Below are 7,410 nucleotides of genomic sequence, written 5' to 3'. Positions count from 1 at the left end.
TTGGGACAGAGAGAGAGGGAGATACAGAATTCAAAGCAGGCTCCAGGCTCTGAGCTATGAGCACAGAGCCCGATGTGGGGCTCGAACTCACAAGACGTGAGATCATGACCTGAACTGAATTCAGACGCTCATCTGACTGAGCCACTCAGGTGCCCTTGCCATCTCATTTTTTACAACGAATACAATGTGCAGAACTGACTCACCCAGACCAAAAGAAAAAGTTATTGTACAAATAATATTTGGATAATGAGAATGAGCTGACAATTTGTAGACAATAAAGTACTCATGGTTAATAAATATGAGCAATGTTCAATCACAGTAATTAACATGAACATTTAAATTAAACTAGTTAATGAAATATATTAATTACAATACTGTAAATGTATATGTTTTTCCCTCTTCCTCTCCCATTCCTTCTCTCTCTTTCTGTTCCCTCTTAACTATGTATTCACCTCATTATACTATAATGAGACAGAATTTTACATAAATCATTTCTAGAAGTGTAAATTGATATAGTAATTCCAAAATTCATTTGATTACTTCTTAGAATCTGATCAAAGTGTATAGCCAAATTCAAATGTGTGTTTTTTTAAAAAGACATTCCTTTTAAAATCATTTTTGACAGAAAACCATTAAAATTCTATACAACCATAAAGAAATGAGTAGAGAGGCGCCTGGGTGGCTCAGTTAGTTAAGCATCTGACTCTTGGTTTCAAACCAGGTCATGATCTCGTAGTTCTTGAGTTAAAGCTGCACGTCAGGCTCAGCACTGATAGCGCGGAGCCTGCTTGGGAACCTCTCACTCTCCCGCTCTCTTTGCCCCTCCCTTGCTCATCTTTTTCTCTGTCTATCTGTCTCTCTCTCAAATAAATAGATAAACCTAAAAAAAGAAATGAATAGGTATTTAATGGAATATTTGTATTGTGTTGACAAATATCATTATTAAGTACATACATGGAAAAATCATTAAATTATTTGAGGCTATCACATAATCTCAATAAAAAATGTTTAAAATCCAGAGAAAAAAATTCAAACTACTAATAAACCAGAGAGTAACATGTTCTTATACAATGAACTTAAAAAAAAAAACAAAACACTAGCCAGTAAAATAGTAAAAATTTCTAGTTTAGTTTAGGTTCTTCATTTCTTCCTATCAACTCCCAGAAGCAATAGTTCGGTAGCAAAAAATCTTGCATTTTGTCACTATTAGCCCTATTTAAGGAACTAGTGAATGAAAAAGGAGCAGCTTCATGGGCTTCTTAAAATATTAGCTAGTCTCAATAAGATCCAAACACTATAAAGTAAATACTACAACTTGCCTTACCATTCTCACCCAAAATATAACCAACTCATCCCCAACATCAATGTATCTTTCCTAACATATTTATGCATTCGTGTTCTATGCATTCCTTGAATATGGCTTTCAACATATTTTGATTCTGAGTCTTTACATTGTGTAATGTTCTAAAGATGTGTGCATTTGATTCTACTGTACATCTTTTAACTTTCCAACAATAATTTGAAATGATGAATTATTTTTACAATCCCCAACTTCGAGTCATGAGGTTGACATCTGATAGTCCTTACAGATTATCAATTTCCATGAATTAAGGCATAGAATATAATTCTGTCTCCCTACCTTGAAAACTTTGAATTGCTTCCTATTGCCCTTAAAATAAAATTCAAAAGTTTCCCTGTGGCCCATGATACCCTGCACACACTGTTCTGGTTATTGTATCTGTCGTGACTACTATTCTTTATTTTCATTCAGAACAACCTAAATCTTGACTTTATCCAGCTTCCTAAACTTCTCTCTGCCACAGAATAATGTCATTACTTCTGCCTAGAAACATCTATCTAACATCTACTCATTCCTTCATATCTCAGCAACAATAACCATTCCTTACAGAAATTCTCCCTACTTTTATATCCTGTCTCTCTATTCCATCGTAGAATTCTGGGTTTTTTTTCCCTCCTTTGTGCCATGCATCACACTGAAATTACAACTACATGATACATAGTCTCCTCTAGTACATTATAAACTCCAAGAAGCTAGGGATACTGATTCAAATATATAGAGCTCTATCCCCATGACATTGCAAAGATCCTGCCACATGACATAAACCTAATAAATAGCTGATTAAATGTATGGATAAGCTGAATTCTAAGCCTTTGATATAAACCTAATAAATAGCTGATTAAATGTATGGATAAGCTGAATTCTAAGCCTTTATTTTTAAAAAGGAAATCCTGTATGGTGAGAAATTAGATTAGAACATTGAACAAACAAATGAAGACCTAGCTAAGTGATTTATCTAGAAATGCCATTATAATAAAGACTTCAAACAAAAGGAGGGGCAGTGTAGTAAAATGTGTGAATAGAATTTATTTTCTTAAGACTGCCATATAACAGTCTAAATTTTTTTACTGCTTTTATAGAATGGGGAATATATCTGTTCTATGGTGTGACAAGCTGAAGAATATAATTCTCAGTGCCACTGTTAAATTTATTAATGTAACTTTGATATTTTATGTATCAATATTGAACTGGGAATTGGATGAAAGTAACTTCTATGTTATAGTTTTATGGAGCTGGACAACAGTTTGAATAACCCGAATAACAGTTTGATTATGTATAAACTTTATGACTCTACATACAAGGAGAAATACTTGTTTAAATATATATTCCATATATTATTATCTCTAATAAATTATTTTGTGAAATGCAAGGTTGTACAATGATAGTTATCTCCCAAAATATTAATCTTTATGACATTAGCTACATAGAAGCAGTGTTTAGTTTTGTGAGTGTAATGTGTATTTCAATCGGGATATGGCCTTCACCATAAATACAAAATGTATTTTACTGCTCATCACAGTAATTTTAAGTGCTCTTGGGCATACTTTTCTTGAAGCTTCCATTTTTGGAAGTTTTCTCATGCTTCCCTAAATATTTCTCCTATCTTTCTAAAGGCAAATTCAATAATTTTTATAAGAATCAAAGAAAATTTCTGGTAGTTAGCTTAAATTAATAAATCATAATAATATCATTCTGTGTTAATTGTAAAGAAGTTCTAATACAGTGTCCTTACCATCCACTCTTCTTATTATCACCTCTGCTGCAGGAAATTAAAATTGCTTGGATCTGATCCTAACAGATTAAGTTAACACATTCAGCTTTAACTCTTCCTGTCACACATCTTCACCTTCTGCAGTGGCAAAGCTTGTGATCTGAATAAAATATCCATTAAATATTTTAATCATTTTGTAGAATTGAACTGGGTAAAATTTGAACCATATCTGTGGCTTAACTAAAACTCACATAAACACACACATGTAGGCAAGGCACAGATATCTACTCTTCTGTACACCATGCCCCTTTCATTAGACAATTTTGATTCTAATTAGTTGTGTATGGACCTCATTATCTAATTACCATCTAATTTTAAAGAATAAAAACCATTGCATAGGGTATCTCCAGTCTTAATTATGGACATTAATATACTGTTCTTTGAAATTCAATCTGACAGCCTCTTCAAATTCAGAAATTGCCTTGCTAGAGACCTTCAAGGTCATGATCCTTCAAAGCACTGTTTGTCAAATTGCCCTGACACACCTCCTGCTGGAAAAACTACTCTTTGATTATTAATGTGCAATGGAAAAGTGACATAGCCTTGCATACTGATCTTTTTTTTTTTTTTTTTTTTTTTTTTTTTTTTTTTTTTTTTTACAAATAGTTTATTGTCAAATTAGTTTCTACCTTGCATACTGATCTTATAGATCAAGAAAAAAAAGGTACAAAGTGGGCTGGCAAAAATACCTTACGTGAAACCTCATGTATATAATGCATACAAAAAGCATGATTTGATATGTAAATATTTCTGAATAAAGAATTCCAAATTATAAAAGGCATTGCAAATACCCTGGAAAATTATACACAATTTTCATATTCTCAATATAAAACATAGGGAAGATAGATAGATAGATAGATAGATTCTTGGCTTAATATAATTCTTAATATAATCAATAATATTGATTATATAACAAATTAACAAATTAAATTATGTAAGATGCAGCTTAGTTTACAAAAAATAGTTCTACTCCCCTCTGCTAATTTTAACTCAAATCAATACAAATACATTAATTTAGTATTTAGTATACATTAATAATTGTTTCTAATACTGTGGAGAATACAAATCAGAAACTCCTTGAAGATATATTGTGTAGAAATACTATATATATACACATATACACATTCTCTCATGAACACACAAATATATAAATGCATAAAGATATATATAAATGCATAAAGATATATATCATTAAAGGATATTATGTTCATAAAATATTTTTATATATTATTCTTTGATAAACTTTTTCATGAAATTAAAATCTATGTATTGATACATATCATCCACAGAATCTCATGTGCATTTGTATGTATGAAGAAAATACTAATAATAAAATTAATTCGTTTGCAAAAGCAGAATAACGAATTGTAAGCAGATCATAATTATATATCAGAACTCCTAAGAATAAAGAAACAATTACAAAAATTCTAGAGAAGGAATAAAAATCATCTGGCATGAGTAAAACTGTACACAAGGGAACACTAGAAAATGGTTTCCAAGTTGTAAAGTAGGGAGATAATTTTGATTTACCAATTTTATACCTTTAAGAGCTGTCTCTCAAGAAGCTATGTAAAATAAGATACATTTTCTGATAAGTGAGAAATCAAACAAGTTTCTCTCCCATGCATCATTTCTTAGGAAATCACCTCTAGCAAATGACGGTTAACATCAAAAAAGAAGACATGATGATTATAAGATATTTTATAAGGTAAATGTTGTAACTCAGAATTTCCATGTAAGTAAATTAATCAATCAATCATAATATTTCTCTATCAAGCCCATAAAGCAATCATTCAGAACAGGAATAGGAAAAGAGTAGGCTCTAGAGGAATAACTTTAAAAGAGTTGTCATATTTTAAGAAACAGGTGAGTTGAAAAGGAGATGGAAGATGGATGACAGTGAATAAGTTGAGTAATGGATAAATATTTTAAAGAATATATATGCAGAGTAGATACAGAATAAAACTGCATAAAACCTACCTGTTGTTGTTTTCTGCATCTATGATTCTGCCTGCAGCATTACTCTCAACTTGTGGGATTTGTTTTTTCATGAATAGCAAATTCCTTTCTGAGCCAAATTGTCCTTTCTTTTCCAAATTGTCACAATTTGGCTGTAGAGGAAACATTAAGAAATGTGATTCTTTGTCATTGCCATGTAATATTGCTAGATATTTTGTCTCTGAATAAGTCAATAGTATCCAATAGGTATTTGTTGTATGAATGAACTCATCAGACTATTAAGACCTAGAATAATGTCCTTTCATTGGAATGATTAGTCAATAGCCACACCTAAGGGAAGAGTGAGGAAACAAATATATATATAATGTTTCTTAACTGACTTGATAAAAGTTGTAGAGGGTGGAGAGAAAAAGAGAGACAAAGGTAAAAGTTTCACAACAAAAACTGATCAAATTTTATATCAATGATGATGTAGTGAAGTCTAGAGTCAGTAGAGCTAATTTGGATATTTGAAGATAAAAGATGTCAATTTTAAGATATATTTTAATAGAGAGCTCAATGGTATATCCAGCTAGAGATGTTAGTATTATTATTTTTTAGCATAATTATTTTTTCTAGCTTCTAGAAGTACTGGAATTTCTTACAGATTTTCACCTTTTGATATGTTTCCATAGCACCTGGGATTAAAGAATTGCTGCCTTGATACTTAACATAATGTACTGATACTGATCTTAGTATTAAATTCTTAATTTCTTAAGAGCAATAGACTATTTTTATTATATAAAAGCCTCCTATATTGCCTGGCATGCAGACTCTTTACAGATGTATGTTAAACTAAACGGACAAGTCCAGAAATAAAAAAATAGGTTTTTAACCTCGAAACTCTCTTCAAAATAGAGTTAAATTAAGTGATAGATAGATAGATAATCACTGATAGACAAAACTGATATTAACAGGATGTAAGGAAGAATTCATGATGGAAAATATATAGTAATAAATAAATTGGGCTATGTAACATAAATGCATCTGAAGTGAAACAGTCCTCAAAATATTCTGAACAGTTCCTAAAAGTTTGATATGGACATTTTCTTTCAAAATAACATGAGAACATCTTTTTAAATTAGTTTATTAATTTTTATGTAAGAAAGTAGCATTGAAACTATACTTACGTTTTAGAAATTATAGACAGGGCAAATACTCATAAGTTGATATTTTCTTACATTGATTTTTTGAAAAATATGATAGCAAGATAAAACTTGTTTCATCTTATATAGGATTCTCTCCTAGAATGAATATTAAATTCATTTACAATAATATTTGAGAGTTCTTTTCTTTTTACGAGAATCTTCTTTAATTCCTTGATATCCAAAATACATCTTACTGGAGTTCTATGACTACATCAGTTTTGCTCATTTTCTCACACTTTGATATGTGCAGTGTAAACTCTGTCAGAACCTCATTCTTCTGGCTCTGTGTGATATTTGGAAAGTTCTCCCAAGCCACTTTCATAAACTTCGTTATTTTAAACAACTAATATAAGATTTTTATTTTTAACTTATTTTTATGTATTTTCTTTATACTGTGAGATTTCCCAAATGCTGGACTTTCAGAAATAGAGAGGTCTATGAAGAACTGACAAGGGAAAGAAGTAGATCAATTCCATCTGTAAGGGAGAGAGATATTGGAGTGGAACTAATTGTTCAAGTCGGCAGCTCTTTAATGAATACTATGCTGTTAGTATGATTGTTTCTTCCATGAGTAATTTGATTAATAAGTACGCAGATCTAAATGAAGAAGTCTCTGGATATACACCAATGTATCCCTTCCCCTTTTCTAACTACAATATTACCCAGAATGGATAAAACATAATCTATTTTGTGTCACAATGCCAGTGACTATGACATACACTTGATATATACAAATATAGAAAGTCAAGTCTCTACCCACAAAGCGTCCATAGACACCCTGGACTACCTCTGTGCATTCACTTCCATAGTCCTTGGAATAAAGCAAGATTGTTTCTAGTATTTATGAAAGTCTAATTTCCTACATTGCTTATAAAATCCCTATAAAAACTACTTTTTTCATAAACCTTAATTCAGCTACTTAAAAGTTAATTTGTTTTTAATTGCTGATGTAGTGTTTATACATGTTTATATTATATCCAGCAATAAAAATTAGCAGTGATATGCAGATAAAAATGAGAAAAGTATGGGTTAAATATGTTTATTGGTAACATGAGGAATAACTAAAATATTCAAATTATTATATGATGCATAGTATTTTTAGTTCAAACTAAATCTTAAAAACGGGTTATAAG

This window comes from Hyaena hyaena, unplaced genomic scaffold (assembly GCF_003009895.1).
Source record: "Hyaena hyaena isolate Hyena2069 unplaced genomic scaffold, ASM300989v1 scaffold_1024, whole genome shotgun sequence".
NCBI classification, from domain to species: domain Eukaryota; kingdom Metazoa; phylum Chordata; class Mammalia; order Carnivora; family Hyaenidae; genus Hyaena; species Hyaena hyaena.
The sequence above is the reverse complement of the archived record's forward strand: the minus strand, read 5'-3'. Positions refer to the sequence as shown.